General features: G+C 49.3%; 1 long non-coding RNA gene across 1 annotated transcript in view; it reads right to left on the reverse strand.

The window, feature by feature from the left end:
* Positions 1 to 21,775, reverse strand: part of LOC102258665 — a 44,077-nt gene that overhangs the window by 20,012 nt on the left and 2,290 nt on the right. Inside the window, exon 2 of the long non-coding RNA XR_314349.2 lies at positions 6,913 to 6,967. This is a non-coding gene — a long non-coding RNA (uncharacterized LOC102258665). The remainder of the gene's footprint in view (positions 1 to 6,912; positions 6,968 to 21,775) is intronic.

The following is a 21,775-nucleotide window of genomic DNA, read 5'->3' on the forward strand; positions in this document are numbered from 1 at the left end:
CTGCCAGCCAAACAGACACTGTCCCAGGGCCAGGATGGGTTCTCACAGCTGAGTCACTCCTTCCCCCGGGATCAGGCACAAGCAGGACTCACCAGCCTCCTGTCCCCATCAGGCACAAGGGCCTGCCCTCTGCTTTTCCTCCTCTGGACACTCAACATATCAGCTACCAGTGCCACTAGGGCAAGAGACCAAGGAACTTATCTGGGAAACATGACAAGAGGCAGGAAAACACAACTAAAATGACACACAGACACATCCCCCCTCCCAACCCCAGCCACCATCCTCTGCCTTGTTGGGTACACACATGCTCTGCCCTGTGTGCCCCCCCCCCCCACCTCAATGATCAAAGCCCAGGGAATAGCTAAGCACAAGATGCAACTGTGGGGCCAGGCGGCCAGGAGACCTGTGTCCTCAGGTAGCTCTGTGACAGCCTGTGCCATTGTGCAGATGTGCGAAAACCTGCCCTTCTCAGTCTTCAGTTCCACCACCCTTCCTGTGGAGGGGCTGGGGCAACTCCACAGTTTCAGGGGCCTTGACGTTTGCTCTCACCCCATCTCCACCCCATTTCTCACCACCTCCTGGAAAGGAAAGCATCAGAGGGTACATACAGCCACCTTGTGCGGGGTCCCTGCTGGACAGGGCTGGCTCGTGTGGCAGGGCCGCCTTGCTGGAACCTGTTCCATCAGCTCTAGTGCCCCCTGAGGAAGCCCGGCCCACAGGCCAGCAGGAGGCTTCACCCTGGCCCTGGTGCTCAGAGCCCAGTTCAGAAACCACTGGGCTTCATCCTGGCCCTGGTGCTCAGGTGAGCACCCATCCTGGCCCTGGTGCTCAGAGCCCAGTTCAGAAACCACTTCCAGGGCAGGAAGGGGGACCTTGGCATCAGCCTGGGCTCCTGTGAGCACAGGACATGTGTGTCAGGCAAGTGCCCCACAAACTACTTTCCTATCTCAATCAATCCCTTCCTTTAGCAGATAGGGAAGAGGAGGCCCAGAGAGAGGCAAGTCACACAGCAAGGCCCTGGCAGAGGTGGAACCACCGCCCAAGCCCGACCCCCAACCCAGGACTCCCAGCACATGATGAATTTTTCCAAATTCAAAAATCATGCATGCCACAGGGGAACCGAGACACCTTCCTCAACGCCCCTTGGGAACTGCCAGAGACTAGGACAAAGTTCTGCTGCTCAACACCAACCATGTGTTTGCCTGCTGTGTTCATCTCTGTATCCTAGTGCCTGGTGTATGGCAGGAACTGAGGGAAACTTGTTCAACTAAATCAAGACTCAGTGGAGGAATGACTGCAGGTAGAATCAATTTCTAGATTGGGATGGAGGGTGGGGAAGCAGGAACTGATAGAAAAGAAATATGAATCTGGCCCTAGCCAGTCTGGCTCAGTGGATAGAGTGTCAGCCCACGGACTGAAGGGGTCTGGGTTTGATTCCAGTCAAGGGCACATACCTCAGTTGCAGGCTCAATCTCCGGCCCTGGTTGAGGCAAGTGCAGGAGGCAACCAACGTTTCTGTTTCTCCCCCTCCCTTCCACTCTCTCTTTAAAAAGGAAGGAAGGAAGGAAGGAAGGAAGGAAGGAAGGAAGGAAGGAAGGAAGGGATAAAGGGAGGAAAAGAAATATGAATCTGGCTTTCCAGGGCTCAGGATCCAGCCAGGCTGCGTTGAGGAGCAGGGACACTGCTGGCCTAGAGCTCCAGAAATCCTGGGCCCCAAAGTGAGAGGCAGGTTGCCCCCAGTCACACTGAATGCATGGACTTCAAGGCCTGTCTGTGTTTCTGTGACTGGGCAAGGCCACTGAGCCAGAGTTGTCATTTTTTAAAATATGTTTTTATTGATTTTACAGAGAGGAAGGGAGAGGGTGAGAGAGTTAGAAACATCGATGAGAGAGAAACATCCATCAGCTGCCTCCTGCACGACCCCTACTGGGGATTGAGCCCACAACCAAGATACATGCCCTTGGCCAGAAGTCTGCAAGCCAACGCTCTATCCACTGAGCCAAACCAGTCAGGGCCGAGGTTGCCATTTATTTTGTCACTCGCTCACTCACTCACTCTCCAAAACGTATAGAGTAAAAGTCAGGGTGAGTCACAATCATCCGCCACTTCCCTGTCAGAGCTGTCTGACCCAGGGGCTGATCCACGCAGCATCTCTGGCCAGTGAGTGTGCTCCCGAAGCATAAAGACCTGAGCTAAAATCGTGGACAAGCCGCTTCTCCTCTCTTAAGACTCACAACCACATTTGTAAAATGGAGATGGTGGCAACTTCCTGCCTCCTCTAAGGAGTGCTCTGAAGGTCACATCAGTGATGCGTATAGGAGACTATTAATAACAATAACACTGCCATCACTAGCCCCCAAAGAATCCCAATCTCTAAATGTCAATTGTCACCATCATTACGGTTATCAACAACACAGTAACACCTACCAGCTACTAAGCACTCGGCTGTGTGCTAGGCACAGTGCGATGCATGTTTTCTGCATTCTTACTTGGGCTCCATAACCTCTGAAGTAACAACTATTATTGTCTCCATTTTACAGATGGTGAAACTGAGGCACAGAGAAATGAAGTATCTCATTCCAATTCACACAGTAGGTAGAGCAAGTTGCCATCACTAGCCCCCAAAGAATCCCAATCCCAATCTCTAAATGTCAGTTGTCATCATCATTACGGTTATCAACAACACAGTAACACCTACCAGCTACTAAGCACTCGGCTGTGTGCTAGGCACAGTGCGATGCATGTTTTCTGCATTCTTACTTGGGCTCCATAACCTCTGAAGTAACAACTATTATTGTCTCCATTTTACAGATGGTGAAACTGAGGCACAGAGAAATGAAGTATCTCATTCCAATTCACACAGTAGGTAGAGCAAGGGTCCACACCCAAGTCTGTCTGAGTCCGCAGCTCAAGATCTTTTCAACTTCATTCCACTGCCAAGGCGGGAGCATGCTGCCTTGTTAAAGTGACTCCCCATTCGCTAGAGCCTGACATGGCCCTGAAGTCTTGTGGTCGCTTACTGACCCTTGTCATAGTCACCCTCCGGGAAGGTAGGACTGGCTGATTTTGTTGTCCCTGTTTAACAAATGAGACAACTGAACCCGTAGCAAAACTTGGCAATCATGTGTCTTAACTCCTTGGTAAGAGAACACCAGGAATATAAAGGACTATAGAGAGTGGATCCAGAGGGGGCACTGAGGCCCAGAGAGGGAAAGGGACCTGGCCAGGTCATTCATTCAGACCTTTCCTGAGACTTATGTGAGACACACATGAGAAGAAGGCCATGTTTGCTGTTCTAGTTTTATAATGCTGCCCCCACTCCACTGCTAGCTTCCCTTTGCATTTAGGGCTGGCAACTGACGCCGATTTCTTTCCTAGTCTGAGACTTAGTTTCCCCAGGTACCAAGTGGGGAAACTAGCCTTGGTCAGCAATGAGTTCTAGAAGCCAACACCACTTCCACAGCCCACATAAGGCCCAGGAGGCCCATCTCGGCGCCTTTGCTCCCTGCTGCCTCCAACCCCAGGGACATCTGGAGGTAAAGAACATGCCAACACTATTCACAGAGTTGTGCAACCATCGCCACTATCAAATTTCAGAATTCCAGTTGTTATTAGCTAGTGCTGAGCTGGAGCCCCCATTGCCCCTTAGGAACTCAGAGCTCCTCCCTGGTTTGGCCCAGATGCCACTCTTCTGGGAAAGCCCACGGTGCCCCTAGGAAGAATTTCTCCGGGGCAGAAGTTGAGCAAAATGTAAACACTCAGTGGACACTGTGTTCCACTTAGTGAAACAAAGTTGTAGATTTTTCTGGGGAAGAGGCTCACCATATCAGCACAGGCCAAGCCCAAGCCTTTTCCCAGCCTTGCCTCTCTAGCTGCCCTGAATGCAACAACTGTATTGACCATGGCCTCAGTTTCCCCATCTTCTCCCCAGTTAGCAGGCTGAAACATATGCCTCCAATGTCCCACAAAGGGATTCTCCCCAACAAATGGCTAATCACATCCACTTTGTTGGAAGAAAAAGGCCAGCCTGTTCATCAGCTAAGATTAGCAAGAGCAGTAGGTTGGGGCTGGATTGGAGAGATTCCAGCATTTTTATAGTGAGTAAAGAGGTGGAGAAGAGTAGGGGAATTCTTTCCTTAGGACAGTGGTTCTCAACCTGAGGGTCGCGACCCCTTTGGGGGTCAAACGACCCTTTCACAGGGGTCGCCTAAGACCATTGGAAAACACATATATAATTACATATTGTTTTTGTGATTAATCACTATGCTTTAATTATGTTCAATTTGTAACAATGAAAATACATCCTGCATATCAGATATTTACATTACGATTCATAACAGTAGCAAAATTACAGTTATGAAGTAGCAACAAAAATAACTTTATGGTTGGGTGTCACCACAACATGAGGAACTGTATTAAAGGGTCGCAGCATTAGGAAGGTTGAGAACCACTGCCTTAGGAGATTCTTCATTCCCATGGGCCTTATCACCTGGCTAACACCTGGACTAGAATCTAAATCCCTTGCATTTTTCCTACAAAGGACTTTTCTACTCTTTATATCATTAGATTTTACCCACAATTCTGAGAGGTAAGGCAGGGAGGGTATCATTATCCCCATCTTGCGGTGGGTTAATTGAGGCTCAGAGAAGGTAAGTGACTTTTCCAAGGTCACACAGCTAATGAGTGGCAGAGCAGAGCTAGAAGACAGAAGCTGGTGTCTAAGCTTCTTGCCATTGGCCAATGTTGATGGCTATTGGGACAGCTTCTGGGACTGTCTTTGGTCCAGTAAAGAGAGCAGTGATATTCTGAGTAAACTGCTGCCAATTCAACCATAGCAATTCTGTTATAAATGTTTCCTATAGGGATTCTGCTGCCCCTAAACATTTGAAATACCCTATTCTGATGGATACTCAGAAGAGCATTAAGTAGCCAAGGCTTCCCTAGCCAATCTGGCTCAGTGGATAGAGCATTGGCCTGCGCACTGAAGGGTTCTGGGTTCAATTCTGGTCAAGGGCACATGCCCGGGTTGCAGGCTCTATCTCCAGTAGGGGGCGTGCAGGAGGCAGCTGATCAATGATTCTCTCTCATTATTGATGTTTCTATCTCTCTCCCCCTCTCTCTCCCTTCCTCTCTGAAATCAATAAAAAAATATATATTTTTAAAAGAAGTAGCCAAGGCTGATGTGTCCATCCCCATTCTACAGAAGAGGAAACTGAGACCCAGAAAGTGGAAGTGATGAGGCCAAACCACAGAGCTAGTCAGTGTCAGAGCAAGGACTGGAATGTGGGCCTCTGGACTTGCAGGTCAGAGGCCTATGCAAATCTATCGTTTCTCACATTTCCTGTCTCCTCCAGTAAACTGATGGTGATTAATACCTAGAGTCTCATCTTTCTCGGCTCTGACCCCTACAGAGCTGCCTGGCTTCTTGGAGGGCTTCCAGAAGCTCAAGGAACTTGTAGAATAAATGTATGAACCAACCTCTACCTCCCCTTATCACCACCCCCACCCCCACCCCCAACACATACACTTAGTTCCCCTCTCCCCACCCATCTGCTCAAATGTCAGGGAGAGACCAGCAGGCCCCCTCCTAGGAACTCCTAATCCACCTCCTCTGTCCTGGCTGTGCTGTGGCTGTGGACAGAGGATTCCTTGTTCCTAGTGCTTCCTGCCCAGAGATCTCCGTGGGGCCCATGTACTGGCAGGAAGGAGCCAAATCACTCCTTTTAACTGGAGCTAACACCATCCCCTACCCCCACCACCCCCAGGAGTAACATGCTCCTAGCTCTGTTTGGCATTTATTCTACCTGCCCTGACCTGGCTCAGCCCCACCCATCCCTCATAGCCCTGCTCCTTAGACCACACACACACACACACACACAGAGAGAGAGAGAGAGAGAGAGAGAGAGATCCCCTAGGCGTACAGAGATGCCTCACATCTAATCAAAAATAAAAACCAGAGGATTCCAGCATGACAACATCACAGCCCTGGCAGTTGTGCCTTACAAATAACTCCACAATGACATTTGCATATTACTTCGCAATTTCCCCATCAGGGTAACTTCATTGGTTGGACTCCCTTTCCACTCCCTCACCTGCCAGAATCACAGAACCATGGAGTCAGAAGCTTTGACATGTCATGGGCCAGTGGTTTGCAAACTGTCCGGCACATAGCCAAGGATCGTTCCATGTCTAGGGGCTGCTGGGGGCTGAGGAATTAGCTAGTTGGAGTCCCCAGCCCTGCCTTAACTTCAACCACTGCTGAAACCCCTTTAGCTGATTTGTACATTGCAAGTCTTTCAAGTTCATTTGAAAAGGAAATTTCCCTGCTGGAAAGTTTGAAAACAACTCATTTACTCTGACCCCACCTGTGCCCCAACCCCTCCTACACATACACACAATGTGTGTGTGTGTGTGTGTGTGTGTGTGTGTGTGTGTGTGTGTGTAATATATATATATATATCCCTGAGGCCAACAGAAGGAAAGGTAGCTGCCTAAGGTCGCTTAGTCATCAGTGGCAAAACCAGAATGAAAATACCCTCTCCTGAATCCACTCTACAACCTAAAAGTAGTTAAGCAAAGGAAAACAAGGGCTCCAGGGTCAGCTAACACAGCTCCCAGGTCCAAGGCCACACCCCCAGCCATGGTGGCACGGATAAAGCCATATAGGCAAAGCATGCTGTCTACCACGGAGTGGCTTAATGAATAAGCATCTTAGCCCCTACCACAAATCAGCCAAAACCAGAGAGGACCTGCAGCACTGCCCCCCTTTTTCAAACCCACCAGAAATGTGTGGCCTATACGAATCCTCATGCCTCCACAGCAGTAAAATATATCAAAACAGAGAGCCTGAGGACCTGGAAGACCAACCAGAGCAGAAGAAGAAGAGACCGGCTGTGCCAGGGTAACACTCACCAGTCCTCTCCTCTGTTCACACCAGCTCCCTGGGGGAAGGACGTCAGTCAGGCACCTGGAAGGAGGAAACGGTGTTAGCTCCTCTGAACTGAGATCATGGACCCAGCATGGAGCTGGAAATTGAGAGGCTGGCATTTGACTCTCTGAGGAACCTGGGGGAAGTTGCTGAACCTGTTAAGCAGAAAGGTCCCTGTGACTATGCGCAGAGAGCAAAAGGGAAAGTAACAAATATGATGTTGGCGTGGCCAGCAGGGGCCAGGCTTCACGGGCTGGGAGGCCAAGGTAAAGAGTTCAGTCTTGATTCCAAGAGCACTGGGGAGTGGTTTGTAATGTAGAGAATGGATTGGAAATGGGGACGAGTAGCTTTAGGTGTATGAGTCAGGAAGTCGTTGTGGCTGTCCGGGGGGCATGTGACAAGGACCCAGACTGGATGGCTGCGTAGAGCTAAAAAAGTGGTGGTATCCACAGACCGTGGGATGGACTGGATCTGGGGGATGAGGGCAAGCAGAGGCCTGCCTACTCCTCAGGCACTTCCTTCCATGTCAGTCCCATGATCTCTGGCACCCAGGGAAGAACACACCCATTGCCCTCTCACCCTGGCCTATCCTTGCCTCAGGCTCCGCACCTATAAAAACAAATAAGGTTGGACCCAGTGGTCCCGTAAGGTCTTTTTAGCATTAATATTCTGTTCTGGTATAACTTGCTCACAAAGTATTTAAGCCCCTTCTCGATCATCTTTAAGCCCCAACTACAGGCCCAGCCTGTTACACAGTGAGGCGGGTTGCTGGAGAGAGAAGCCTCAGGCCTCCTGGACTCACACACTAAGAAGAGATGGTTCCACTTCACATACAGTTGATGGCCAAGCTGGAACTGTGGGGCAAAGGTAGTTTCACAGTTCTGAGTGCACAAAACACAGAGTTTATTCCTTTATTATTATTTATTAAGTTCTGTATTATTTTCCATGCAAAACAACTGTTAACCTACAAGGTGAATAGGAAGGTCACTTGGGCTGAGGCGGTAACAGCAGGAGCAGAAGTTGTGTGCCTGAGAGTCTTCTTCCTGCCCCAGTTCTGAAGGCTGGCATAGGCCTCGGGACACTGCTAGGCCCGCTGTAGCATCAGTCACCCGGCAACCTGCTTTCTCATCCACTGTTTCCTAGCACCCAGGCTAATCCTGGGAGGCAGTGCGGCACAGTGGTTATAAGGTTGGACTCTGTAGTCCCACAGACCTGGTTTGAATCCTGGCCCCAGTACTCTCTAGCTATGTGGCCTGGAGCAAGTCACTTCAAGTCTCTGAGAGTTAGCTTCCTTCTTTTGGAAAATAGGAGTAATAGAGTTGGCTTCCAGGGTTAATGAGAGGATTAAATGAGATGATACTGTGGAGAGCTCAGCACAGCACCTTATCCACAATCCAGGAGGTAGCTGTGCCCCACACAGCTGTGAACACAGACCCAGAAAGGTGAAGTGATGCACTGAAGACAGGCACAGCAAATCGGTATGGGTTGAGACCTAGAGCCCAGGTTCTTTTTTTTTTTTTTAATATATTTTATTGATTTTTTTACAGAAAGGAAGGGAGAGGGATAGAGAGTCAGAAACATCAATGAGAAACATGGATCAGCTGCCTCCTGCACACCCCCTACTGGGGATATGCCCACAACCACGTTACATGCCCTTGACCGGAATCGAACCTGGGACCCTTGAGTCCGCAGGCCGATGCTCTATCCACTGAGCCAAACCAGTTAGGGCTAGAGCCCAGGTTCTTAACCACTAGGTTGTATGTACAGTATGGTTCCTGCTTTTCAGATGAGGAAGTTGAGACTAAAAAATTACAAGTGACTTGACCAAGGCCACAGAGAGAATTCCACAGAAGAGGATTATAAACCCTGGCCTCCTTGATGAAAAAGCCCATGATCTCCCCCTGTGCATCCAGAAAGCAGATGTGTGTGGAGATTTCGGGTTTCAGGGCCCTTTAAACCTGGAACAGGGACAAACACAAATCTGGGCAGACTGGAGGGTGGGTGGGGGTAGAGGAGGATACCTTGAGAGGAAACCAGAAGGAGTTGGTGAAACAAAAGCCTCTTTCTCAGAAGCCCTCCCTAGGGACTGGGCAGGAGAGGGGGGGCTGACAAGCAGGGCCATCCCTCCTCCCACGGCTGAGCTGAGGACTGAATCTAAACAAACAGAAACAGTTCCAGCTTGGCCATCAACTTGCTCTGTGATGCTAGGCAGAACACACACACACACACACACACACACACACACACACACACACACGGAGTTCTCTGTTTCTTCAACTCAAGAACAAGACGGTTGTACTGAAAGGTGTCAAGATCCCTTCCAGTTATAGGAGACCAATAATAACCATTCCTCACAAGTTCCTGACTCCTGATCAGGCCCTGATCCTACAGCCCCAAAAGGTGGCCTCTTAACGTTGGTTCCAATGTTGCCACAATAGGGTTGGGAAGTCTGCATGCAGGTTCTGGCTGTATAGCCAGGTCACTTCCCCTCAACAGGTCTCAGCCTCCTCATCTGTAAAATGGGTACATATCTTTGCCTGATCACTTATAGTACTATGGGAAGATCCAAGGAGCTACCTCAAGGACAAGAAATCCTCGTCCCAAATATCCCTCAAGCTCTTTTAACTTCTACTCCTTTCCCTCTTGTCTGTGTCCCCTTCAGACAAATAAAACAAGAGAATCCAAGCTGACAAATTCAAGCAACCATCCACCCCCACCCAGCCCCACCCACCCAACTAACAGTAATAGCAACCGCCACCACAGCTAATACCTGACTACTCACACAGCTAGGCATTGGGCTAAGTGCTGCACTTGGACTATATCTCAAGTAATCACCTCAATCAACAAGGTAAATCCCACAATTAGTCTAGATTTACAGATGATAGACTAAGGTTCAGCAAAGTAAAATGACTTGTCCATGGTCACACACAGCAAGTGAGTAGTATGGCCACTCAGTCATAGGATAAGAAGTCTTCATCTTATCCTTGGGGCTATGGGGTTTCCAGGGCAACATCTATAGGGGCAGTGAGTGGGGAATATGTGATCTGTGTCCCCCCGCCCAAGCCTCCCCTAATAACTAGTCATTATAGTTACTGTATTATTATTTAAATGTGTCCAACACAACTCTCTCATTAAAATAGCATTGTCCAATAGAAATGTAGTGTTAGACACATATGTAATTTAAAATTTTCCAGTAGCCACATTTTAAAAAGTACAAAGGATTAGGTGAAATTTATTTTATTTTATGTATTTATTTTTTAATATATTTTTATTGATTTCAGAGAGGAAGGGAGAGGGAGAGAAAAACATCAGTGATGAGAGAGAACATTGACTGGCTGCCTCCTGCACACCGCCTACTGGGGATCGAGCCCACAACCCAGGCATGTGTCCTTGACCGGAATTGAACCCGGAACCTTACAGTCAGCAGGCCAATGCTCTATCCACTGAGCCAAACCAGCTAGGGCTGAAATTAATTTTAATAGCATACTTATTTAACCCAATATATAAATTTCAACATGAAATCAATATAAAAGTATTATTGAGATATTTTATATTACTTTTTTCATACTGAGTCTTCTAAATCTGTTATGTCACTTACATTTAGAGCACATCTCAATTTTTTTTAGCAAGAGAAAATAACCAAATTTAATATACACATATGTATGGGAACCCCACATACATGAGAGTCAGAGACCACACATGTGGTAGAATTTCCAGCACATCTCAATTCTGACACTAAATTTTCATCAGATATTTAGATTCTCTTAGCCTTTACAATTGAAAAAGTATATTCTTAACACTGAGTTGTCAAACATATGTAGAACTTTTTCAATAACTGAATGGAGATTTTTTTAAAGCCTTAATCAAATCAAATACAATTAAAACTTCAGTTCCTCTGTGGCATGAGCCACCTTTCAATGCTTAATAGCCACCTGTGGTTGGCAGCATAGCTCTACAGTTGAGTCCTAGAAGGTGGGGTGGTGGCCTCCAAGTCCATAAGCCAGAGCTAGGCCTGGGAAGGTAAAGCTGAATCTGAATAGAATGGTAACTTACTCATTCAACAAACCTCTACTGAGCCTAATATTAATATCTATCTACAGCCCAAATACTCGCCTAATATTAATATCTACATCTGGGACCTATTATGTTCACAGTGATGGTAACAAAGGGATCAGAGTAACCATTGTTCAGAGATTGTCACTTTGACTCAGAGGTGGGCCACCTGCCCAAGGTCACCCAGCTTTGACCCCAGGCCTGTCTGACTTGGAAGCCTGAATTCTGTCCCAAACGCTTGACAGGAGCCCCACCTGGGGCTCAGCCTTCTCAAAGAAGAAATAAGCCTTTGCCGCTGTTCTCAGCCACCCCATCTCCCCCAGGCTAGTAGCAGAGAATAACCTAGCACCAAATACCCGATCAAGAGGGTAAAACAGAAGGCGAGCAGGAGGAAGGCGTGGCGTGGCCTGCACTGGATGGGGGTCCTGTGAACAGGGCTTAGGCCACTGTGACGCCATCCCCCAAACCCCACCCCTACCAGGCTGGAGGCAGAGCCAGCAAGGTCCCTGGCAGTCTGCCCTCTGGGTGGGTCCCGGGGGTTAGGCGCCATGCCATTCCCCGCACCTCCTCCAAGAACACTCACCCAGAGCCTTTTGGACTAGGGCCAGAGCCAGTACTCACCTCCCAGGGTCACCTCAGCTGGAGTCCAGGGAAAGGCTCCAAGAGGCAGCCCTCCCGCTACAAGGAGGGGAGGAGCAGGTTCTGGAGGCAGATTCCAGCGTAGGGAAAAGGTGGCAGGTACAGGCCAGAAAAACCTGGGTGGCTCCACCCCTCCCCAGGGGAGCGAAGCTAGCACTCAGCCCAGCAGGGTGAAACACTTACCAGCCATTAGGTTTAACAATTAACTCTGCATTCCATTTCAGCAGGAAGCAGTTCCAGCGAAAAGCCCCATGGGGGTGGGGGGACTTGGAAGGAGATAGAAGGTGTGAAGGGAGAAGGCCGTGGTCAGTGAATCCCCTTACCTCCTCTTCCCAGCATAGCCTTCCAACATGGAACAGCCCTCGTGCGAAGGTGTAAGTTCCATAAGGTCAGGGGCAGTGATCTGACACATAGTAGGTGCTCCATAAATATTTTTAATAAACAAACAAGGGGACATGGTGAATTAGAATAAAACAGGCCAGATAGATGGGCAGACTGATGGAGAAGAAATTCAGGAAGGCAAAAGGTGGCTTGGCCTGGGCTGGGCACCTCCCTGACCCCTTTGACTCCAGGTCCTCACAGAGACCAGGCTGGGCTGAGAACTGGGATGGCAGCCATCCAAGGCAGGACCATGGCTTTGAAGGCCCCCAATCTTGGTTCTGCTCTTCCTAACCATGACATTTGGAGCCCTCGTGTCTTCTCCCCTAAAATGGGAGAGATGCCACTGTGGTACCCTGTACAGGGCTACACAGGGCCAGGCTTACAGATGCTGAGATGCTCTGTGCCATTGTAATACAGTATCTCTGGCTGCTCGGCAACAGCCTCCTCTTCTCAGGCCACCCTGTGAACGCCTCCACATCCCAGTATTCCCCTGGCTCCCACCTATGTGGCCTTTTTCCTTTCTAGGAAGGAAAGCCCGGAATGATGACGGCTCCATGCCACTCACATCCCACTCACCTGCGATCACACCCATACACACATACCCTAGCAACAGATTTTTCCCAAGCTGACATTTGCTTGTCATTTACACCCCTCCTCGGGTTCCCTGGCCCCCTCCTTTTCCCCCAAACCCTAGCACAGGCCTAGGTCCTGGGGCTGGGGCTGAACTCACTGTGGCCAGTTCACTCAGGCAGGCTCCCCCTTCTGGGCCTCTGCTTGCCAGCTGTGTGATGTGGGGGTGAGGAGGGTGGAATCGGGAGGTGGCTTCTCCTGCAGGCTACCTCTGAAATTTAGAGATTCTGACATTTCTGGGATCAGTGTGCATTTTCACTTTAGACAGATTAGAGTTCAGATCTCCACCTTGGCCAGGGAAACAGGTTTCCCTGTTATTATGGAACAGACTCCATGGTGAGCCTACAGAGGTCTGGGGCTTCAGAGCCGCCCCCACCCCCACCCCCACCCCCAGCCCTTCTCAGCTCAAGCCTGGGCAGAGGGACAAAGGCCTCCCTGCTCACTGGTCCCCACTATCTCCTCCATAAAACCCTAACTTTTCTGCCCTGTCTTTCCAGTCTTCTCATTCTCTTGTTCTCACGAGCAGTATGATGAGGCATCAATCCCCCACATTCTTCTTAGCAAGACAAAGCTTAAAGCTCCCCTAAGCCCCTCCTATGTGGAGATTCTAGAGCTGCCTCTGCTTCCACTCTGCTCTTTCCGGCATCCTTTCCACAACTCTCCAAGCGTGTGCCTCACTTCCCCATCTCCAGGCTGCAGCTCACCTCCTTAACCTCCACAGGGAACACCTGTCTCAACTCACTCAGCCACATCTCTGCCAGATGCTACTCCTTGTAGGAGAGTCTTACAGCCCCTACTTGACCTTAAGACCCTGGACACCAAGGAACTGCAATGATTTTTCTCTGTCTCTCACTCTCCCCCCAGCACGATGCTCAAAACACAGTCGGTGTCTCATAAAACACCAATGATAATAACCATTAACTGAAAAATAATGAATTATAACCATTTATTGACCATTTGTTCTTTACAATGCTCAGACCTCAGCATTCTACACATATCATTTCAGTTACTCCACCCAAGTCCCCAACAGACTTGTCATCCCTACCCCTTTGCTTTAAGCTGAGGAAATTGAGGCTCAAAAAGGTAAAGTGACTTGCCCAAGGTCACATAGTCAGGAAATGGCAGAGTCAAGACTAGAATTTAAGTTCTTACCCACTGCCCTGCTTGGCCTCCTCCAATCCACAAATGAAGGAGCGGATATGTGAGAAATCATGGCCTGCCAGTAAGGGGCCACAGGGGCTCTGGAGAAACCAGCCCAGTTCAGGGCCAGAGGCAGATTCTGCAAATAGAACTTAATAACCTTCTATTAAGCACCTGTTCTGTGCAGAGCACTGTGCTAGGTGCTGGGGAGCAAAAAATAATGTCTGAGACATCTTAGGGTTCACAATCTCACAAGAGAGACAAGCCATGTCTCAGGAGAAAGCCAAGACCAAGCAGAACTTGTCCCCAGAAAAGAACAGATAAGGTGCTAACGGAATGCAGAGGAGGGAAAGACAAATCTCACTGTAGGGGTGGGGATAAGAGGGCTCACAAGGCTTTGTGGGACAGTGGTTGGTACCTGAGTGAGCCGAGAAAATGCAGACAGTGACTGGGGAAGGGGGTGGCATTTTTGGCAGGAAGGAACCCAGGGACCTGCGGCAAAGACACGGGTAAGACTGGGCATGTCCCCAGGAACCTCAGGAGACATGCTCCAAACCCCTCCCCTTGGCATTGGCCGCAGGTGTCCAGCTCAGAAGAGAGGCCATCTTGAGCATCCCCAGACTCACAGGCACCTGATTCATGTATGGTGAGTGGGCGGGGCGAGAGAGAAAAGGCTGAGCCTCTGGGCATGTTGTTTGACAGGAGGATCTCAAGGGGCGGGAATCCAGGCTCTATATGAAACCTCTGAAGATGGGAGACACTAAAACGAGAGGGTGGTCCCACTGGAGGGGTTGAAGCTGGGAAAACAGCAAGAAGAAGGGCAAAGAAGATGAGTTGGGCAACAGGAGACCTGGCTCCCAGAACCACAGATCAAAGCTACATGGGACCTTGAGCTTATCCTGTCCAACCCCCATTTTACAACTGGAAAAACCTGGGCCCAGACAGGGACAGGGACTGATCTACAGTTCCTCAGCACTCTCACCTAAAACCAGCAATGTGCTGAGAGGTAAGAGAGATCTGTCTTCAATGCCTGACTCTACCATGACCTCCCAGGTGACCCTTCCCCCAGCTTTAGGCTCCCACTCTGTAAAACAACCCTGAAGACAGTGGTTCCAAACTACATGGGTCATGACTCAAAGGCTCAGAGGGTGCCTATGCATCCTATCCCGAGATCAAAGCATACTCTCAAAGGTCTGTATGTCGTTTCAGAAGTTCATAAACATCTGAGAGCAGCTCTCCAAGGGCAATCTGAGGATCCTCTGTCTCCCAATGGCAGGGAACCTGTTAAAATGGGCTGACTCCAGGGCCCCACCATGGATCCCACCCTCCCAGGGAGCAGCTGAGTTTGGAGCTCTGGACAAGTCCCGGAAGAGAGGGGGTTTTTAGCAAGCTCCTCTCGGCTGCTCTTGGGAGAGCCCTGCCTAGGGAAGCCTCGAGGTAGGGGGAGGTACTCAGCACTCTCCTTTCAGCTGTTTCACATATTAAATTCCTGCTTCATTGCCTATGAAGAGAGGGCTCTGTGGCTGAAAGTTGTAAAGCCACTGCTCACTAATCAAGGTCCCTTCTGGGTGATCGACCTGCTCAAGCTGACCATGAAAGGAGTGGGTGGAGGCCCAGCCACCCACCTGCAGCTGCCCAGATGCTGAGGTGACATTCTGAGATCAGCAGCCCTGTCTGGGAGGGAGTCTGGACTCCTGGGCTGAACTTGGAATGGGAGGTTTCCAATCAACCCCAGCCTCAAGGCTCCTTTCCTCTCTCCACACTGTCTCACTCTGGCCCTTGTCCAGCTCTGGCTTCCTTCCCTTTTTCTTTCTAGCACAAGTATCCTCCTGAACCTGGGTCTCCTGGCTCCAGCCTCTGCCTCCCTCCCCTCTAGCCATCACTGAGCCTGATAAAGGATCGCCAAGCCCCCAAACTCCCAAGCACCCTTCTGAGGCAAAACTAGCACTCTCTGCAGATGATAAGGTTATTTAACTGGAAGACTCAAGATAATCTATGGAAACCTAAGGTGGCCAGTAACGAAACAATATTTAGTAAATAATCCAAGTGCCTTCAGACCTGCTCTGTCACCTGCCCCTGATGCCGTGTCTCTCCCACAGGTGGGCAGTTGCCTAGAACCAGATGGGCTCAGAGCCTTGGCCAGCCCCAGGCTGACACCTCAGTGTCAGTCTCTGAGGGGATGACAGCACAGGCCTGGGAGACAGGAGACCTGGATTGGAGACCCTGCTCTCAGAACCAAGCAATCTGAGCAAATGCACATCCCTCTTCGGACCCCTAAATGTTCTCGTAGGCCCCAACTAGGGCAGCATAGAGAAGACTCAAGAGCATCTACTGGCTTGAGATGGATCTGGATTTCAATCCCAGCTGTGCTGCCTGCTGGCCGAGGACTGGGTAGGCTTTGGGTGAGTTACTTCGCCTTCTTTAATAAAATGGGGATCTAATCTCTGCCTCACTGGGTAGGTGCAAGGATTAAAAGACATAGGCGTGAAACGCGCTTAGCACGGTCCTGGCACATGTTAAGCCAATAAATGTAAGCAGTTGTTTATCAGCTACCAGAGTGAGCTCCTGACAAGGAAGACTAGGCTTTCTAATTCATAGGTGGCCCCAAACAGCCCCAAACCCACCACTGAACTGAGTCTGGAGGCTTTATCTTTAGACCTTTAATCTGGACAGAAGAGCAGGAGAGGAAGGAGGGGAAGGCAGAAGAAAAGAGTGGGAGAAACTAAGAGAATCAAGGCAAGTAAAGGAACCTTAAGGGGTTAAGAAGGGGCCTGGCTCCTCAAGCTTGGGCGAAAGGATTACGTCAGGGAAACTGCCAAGGCAGGATAAGCCTTCTCTCCTTTCCAGAGCCTTCCCTAGGCTCACCAAGGCAAGGCTTGGAGGGATACCGCCTGCTGAGAGCACTGCCATGGCTGTCGATAGGGACATTGAAGCCTTGGGTTACCTCCAGCTCTGGCTCCCCAAGCTGCACCGCCCACCCCTAGTGGCCTCCTCTGGCTGCGGCGGACAGAGAGGGCCAAACCCAGGCTGAGAACCCATCCAACCTGTGAAGGCACTGCCTGCTCACTCAGGACTCAGGGACGCCCTTGCTTGGGATTCTGGTCCTAACTCAGCAGGACTCTTCCCCTCTGGGTCCCCACCCCCAGGCCCCGTGTGGAGTCCTCTCCAGGCCTCTACCTGCCCGGAGCTCCTGCTTCGGAGGCTGAAGTTGCAACTGGGGGGAAAAGCACTGCTCAGACTATAAACAGGAGCCGCAGACAAAGTGTTCCACTTGTCACTGACCCGCTGTGTGACCTTCTAGGTGTCGCTTCTCTCAGAGCATGTTTCCCTTTACTGGCTAATGAGGACAATGGAGGGCAAGGACCATCTCTAAGGTTCTCCCAACTCTAACAGCAGCGATGCTTCGATGCCTCGTAGGATACCTCTGAGCACAAAGGGGCAAAGAAGATTTGCTTCAGGAGAAGAGTGGGCTGGGCTGGGCTGGGCTGGGCTCTGCTAAGAAGGCAGTGGATGTGGCAATGGCCAAGGGTTATTATGATGATGATGATTATAATTAAAAATCACAGCAACAAACTCTTAAGCACTTTACAAAGAGCTTTCTCATCATCCCCCGGGAATCACACTCTAGTGAGAGAGGTGGAGATGGATGGTAATTATTCACATTTGGCAGATGAGGGACATGAAGCAATGTCGAAGTGACTTGTCCCAGCTACTAAGTGCAGAGAAGGGGGAGCTGAGAGGAAGTAATAAGTATTGCATGTCTACTGTGTGCCAGCTCCCATCTGTTCTCATGACCAAGGCTCACCACCACAGCCTGGCATTGCAGGTGCTACAGTCCCCATTTCACAGAAGAGGAAACTGAGGTTGAGACAAATAACTGATTTATACTTATAGGCTCATGTCTGTTCCATTACAAAGTCTGGATTTGGACCTGGGTTTGCGGGACTCCAAGACTTGCGCTCTTCATCTTCCTATGTGTACTGAGTTGAATAGTGCCCCCCTCCCAAGTTCATGTCTATCCAGAACCTCAAAATGTAACCTTATTTGGAAACAGAGTCTTTGCCGATGTAATGAGCTAAATAAAATGAGGTCATACTAGATTAAGGTGGGCCCTAAATCCAATATGACTGGTGTCCTTTTAAGAAGAGGAGATAACACAGACACTCTGGGAGAAAGGGAAGAAAGCCATGTGACAAGAGAGGCAGCTGCTGCTGCAAGCCAAGGAGCATCCCGGATTGCTGGCAACCACCAGAAGCCAGGAGAGAGGTGTGGAACAGACTCTCTGCTCAGAGCCTTCAGAAGGAACCAACCTTGCCGACATCTTGATTTCTGACGGGTAGCTCCCGAACTGTGAAAGAATAAATCCCTACTTTTTAAGCCACTCAGACTCTGGTACTTACTTAAGCAGCCCTAGGAAATTAATACACTGAGTCCATTGAGTAGCAGACTTGGGATGCAAATTGCAATTTTCAGATTCCCACTCATTAACCTTGGAGGTTAATGGAGGCCTATGGGCCAGTGAGAAGTCATTCTCATCTCACCTCCACCTCCCTGGCCCAGGCTGGCCTGATGTCCTTCAACTATGCTTCTTCTTTGTTCTAGATCTCTATCCACCCCATTGGGCCCTTCCATCATGTAAATAAGCACCTTTAGAGCCCAGTCTCCTAGTCAACAGTCCCCCCAACCCCACCCCACCCTCTAATACCACCTGGAGAGTTGTGTTTTTGAAATGCAAATCTGATCCTTCCTGGCTAGCTTTATCCTCTTCCCTTGTTTCCCACCACCTATAGGTCAAGATTTCAGCCTGTGCCAGATCTGGCCCCACCCTTCCTCTCAAGCCTCATCTCCAGCCATGCAGCCCACCCATCCCTACCATTCCCCACCTTCTGTTCCAGCCACATGGAACTCTTTGGAGCTACCCTAACAAGCCATAGTGCCTTTGCACATGCTGCTCCAACTACCTAGAAGATAAAATCCAGCCCCAAGCACCATCTCTCTCCTCCATGAAGCCTTTTCCTCCATGAAAAGCTACATCCTGGCACCTTGTACACTGTACATCTTTACGTGTCTGCCCCCATGCCTAGCCTGTGAACATTGTTGTATTCATTTCTATATCTATAGGCTTAGGGTTGGCAAAAGGCATTCAACAGTATTGAACTGAATTGTGGAGTAGTCATAATAGTAATAATCGCTAATATTTACCAAATGTTTACTATGTGCTTAGCACTGTGCAAAGCATTCCATGTATCATACCTCATTTTGTTCTCATAACAACCCTATGAAACAGATACTATCATTGATCCTGTTTTACAGCTGAGAAAATGAAGAGATGAAGTCACTTGCCCAAGCCCACCCGACTAGTAGGCAGCAAAGCCCAAATGACTCTAGAGCCAGTGCTCGTAAGCAATACTAGGTATACAGTCCACCCCAATACCCTCATGTTACAAAAAGAGGAAGCAAGCAAGAAAGGGAAAGTGACTTGTCCACAGTCAGTAACAAGGAGTGGACTCTGATCTTTAGATTCCTTATTCCATGCTCTTCCTCTTCTCATTCTTGCAGGATCCTAATCCAGGAGGACACAGAAATCAAGTTCTCCTGTCTCCCCTAAAATAGAACCCAGCATGGGTCTGGGCTCAGTGGGGCTCAAATCTATGGCCAGGAGATGCACCAGTCAAAAAGATAAATCTACTTCAAAACCATCTGAGGCCTGCTTAGATATTACAATGTCAAGGCTTGAGAGGAAACTTGGATATCATTTAGTACCATCTCCCATTTTATAAAGTTATTCATTCAAGAAATTTATTGAACACCAATCATACGCCAGGCACTGAGTGGGGGCACTACAAAGACCGATAATCAAGCTCCTGCCCAGATGGTATTTGCAATCCAGCGAGGAGAGACAAACAACTAACAAGTTCATGCATAATTACAAACTCTCATAAGCAGTACGAAATATAGGGAGTTCTAAGAACGTGTTACAGGAAAAACTGACTTAACTTAGGGAATTGGTGAAGCCCCCTGTCCCCTGAGAAAGTGACTCTTGAGCTGAAATCTGAAGAATGGGAGTTAACCGAGATAAGAAGCAGGGGAAGAGTATGCTAGGCAGGAGGAACAGCATGTGCAAAATCCCCAGGCAAAAGAGTTCCTGTTGCCTTGGTGAACTGAAAGAAGGCCAGAGTGGCGGTTTCCAGAGGGTGGATAGGGACTCCATCCTGCAGGTCTTGTAGGTTAAGGTAAGGAGTGGAGAAACTGAGCAGAGCGGGAAACCCCTTGTTCAGAACTTGGCCCAGATTAGAGGGCCAAGTCATTGAGTCATCGCATTATTCAGTGAAGGAGTGATGTGTCCAAGATCGAAAGGAAGACCTGAGACTTGAAACCAGAACCGCTATCTGCCAGGTTAGGGCTGCAGGTGACTTCTGGTATGTAGTGTGGGAGGGAGCAGGGGAGGCTTCCCAGGTGTTTCAACCTGTAGGAGGTTCTGGCTCACTGTCTGAACTTTTCTTGAGCTCTAGAGTACACCACAATCACCTGTGTTTGTTAAAACAGACTGCTGGGCTTCACCCCCAAAGTTATTGATTCAGTAGGTCTGGCATGAGGCCCAAGAATTTGCATTTCTAAAAAGATCCTAGGTGATCTTACTGCTGCTGGTGGGGTGACCATACTCTGAGAACCACTGCTCTAGACTAAAGTATATGGGGGCTGGGGGTCGTGGAGTATGGGGACCATGACCAAGATCCTTAGGGGCTATAATAGTAGATTCCTAAATCTAGGTAACAATGAGACAAACTCTAGCACTCTGAAAAAGGGAAGGGTCTCAAAGTCCCAGAATCTAGCCTACTAGCTTCTCAGCCAGGGAAACTGAGTTGAGTGAACATAAAGGGTTTGACCAAAGTCAAAAGGAGACCCATGGACCAGACTCCAGGACTCCTGAGCTCCAAACCTTTCTTGTCCTGGGAAAGGAATTCAGGGAAGGGGACAGCAAGCTCAGCTTTTCCCATACTCTGCTGCCTTGGGCAGGGAAACATTTTAAGAATTGCAGAAATCTGCTGTTGGCCTCCAATCCTATCACCCATCCACCCTCCTTCCTTTCACACTCCCAGCTCCCTCCCTTTACACTCCAAATCCTGTGCACTTTATCCTGGCAAACCAGGCAGCAGAGGGGGAGGTGAAGTTATAGGGAAAAATAACTGGAAGTGAAGGAAGAATTCTTGCACTTGAATATACTTCTTCCAGAACAACTACTTCCTCCTATAAGTCTCAGTTTCTATCCTTGTATCCAGTCTTACCCCAATCTACCTACATTTCAGTTCCAGCATCTGAAACCCACACAGCCAGGTTTCCAAACCACCTTTTCACCCAGTTTTTCTAAAATAGAGTGGCTCTGGACAAAATTTTCTATCCTCTTCCAGTTGGCAGCAAAATGTCACTTCTCTTGCAAAACCTACATGCACAGTCTCACTAATATACAATCAGCTATATGTACATAAAAACAAATATACCAGAATTTATAAAAACACATAGACATCAAGAGATACATTATTCACTGTTCACTGGTAAAACACACCTAGCACCCAAATGCCTATGAAACAGAACACACACATGCACACAGACTAGAGACCTAGAAATGCATGCACCGCATCAATAAATGGGGAAAGAGGTACTTACACACCCAGAGACCCTTCTCAAAGTAGAGGTCTCCTGAGGGGTAATTCCTGGGGAAAGGGGGTGCGCTGGTCCTTTAAGAGAGTGGCTCCCCTCCTCCTTCCAGGGCACCTAAGATGCGGCTCTACTCTCGGGGCAGGAGTAGGGGGGAGTGTGGTTGACCCGGCCAGGCCCGGCCTGGCTCTGGACGACAGTCTCAGCGCCGCGACAGGAAATGGATTCCTGAACCGACTGGGACAGCAGCCTGGGGCTCGCTGTCGCTGCCACTGCCACCACCAACCCACACCCACACCCCACACCGGGCTTCGGGCAGGGCACGCCCTCCGCTCCAGCCCAACCGGG

Source organism: Myotis brandtii, unplaced genomic scaffold (assembly GCF_000412655.1).
Source record: "Myotis brandtii unplaced genomic scaffold, ASM41265v1 scaffold61, whole genome shotgun sequence".
Taxonomy (NCBI): domain Eukaryota; kingdom Metazoa; phylum Chordata; class Mammalia; order Chiroptera; family Vespertilionidae; genus Myotis; species Myotis brandtii.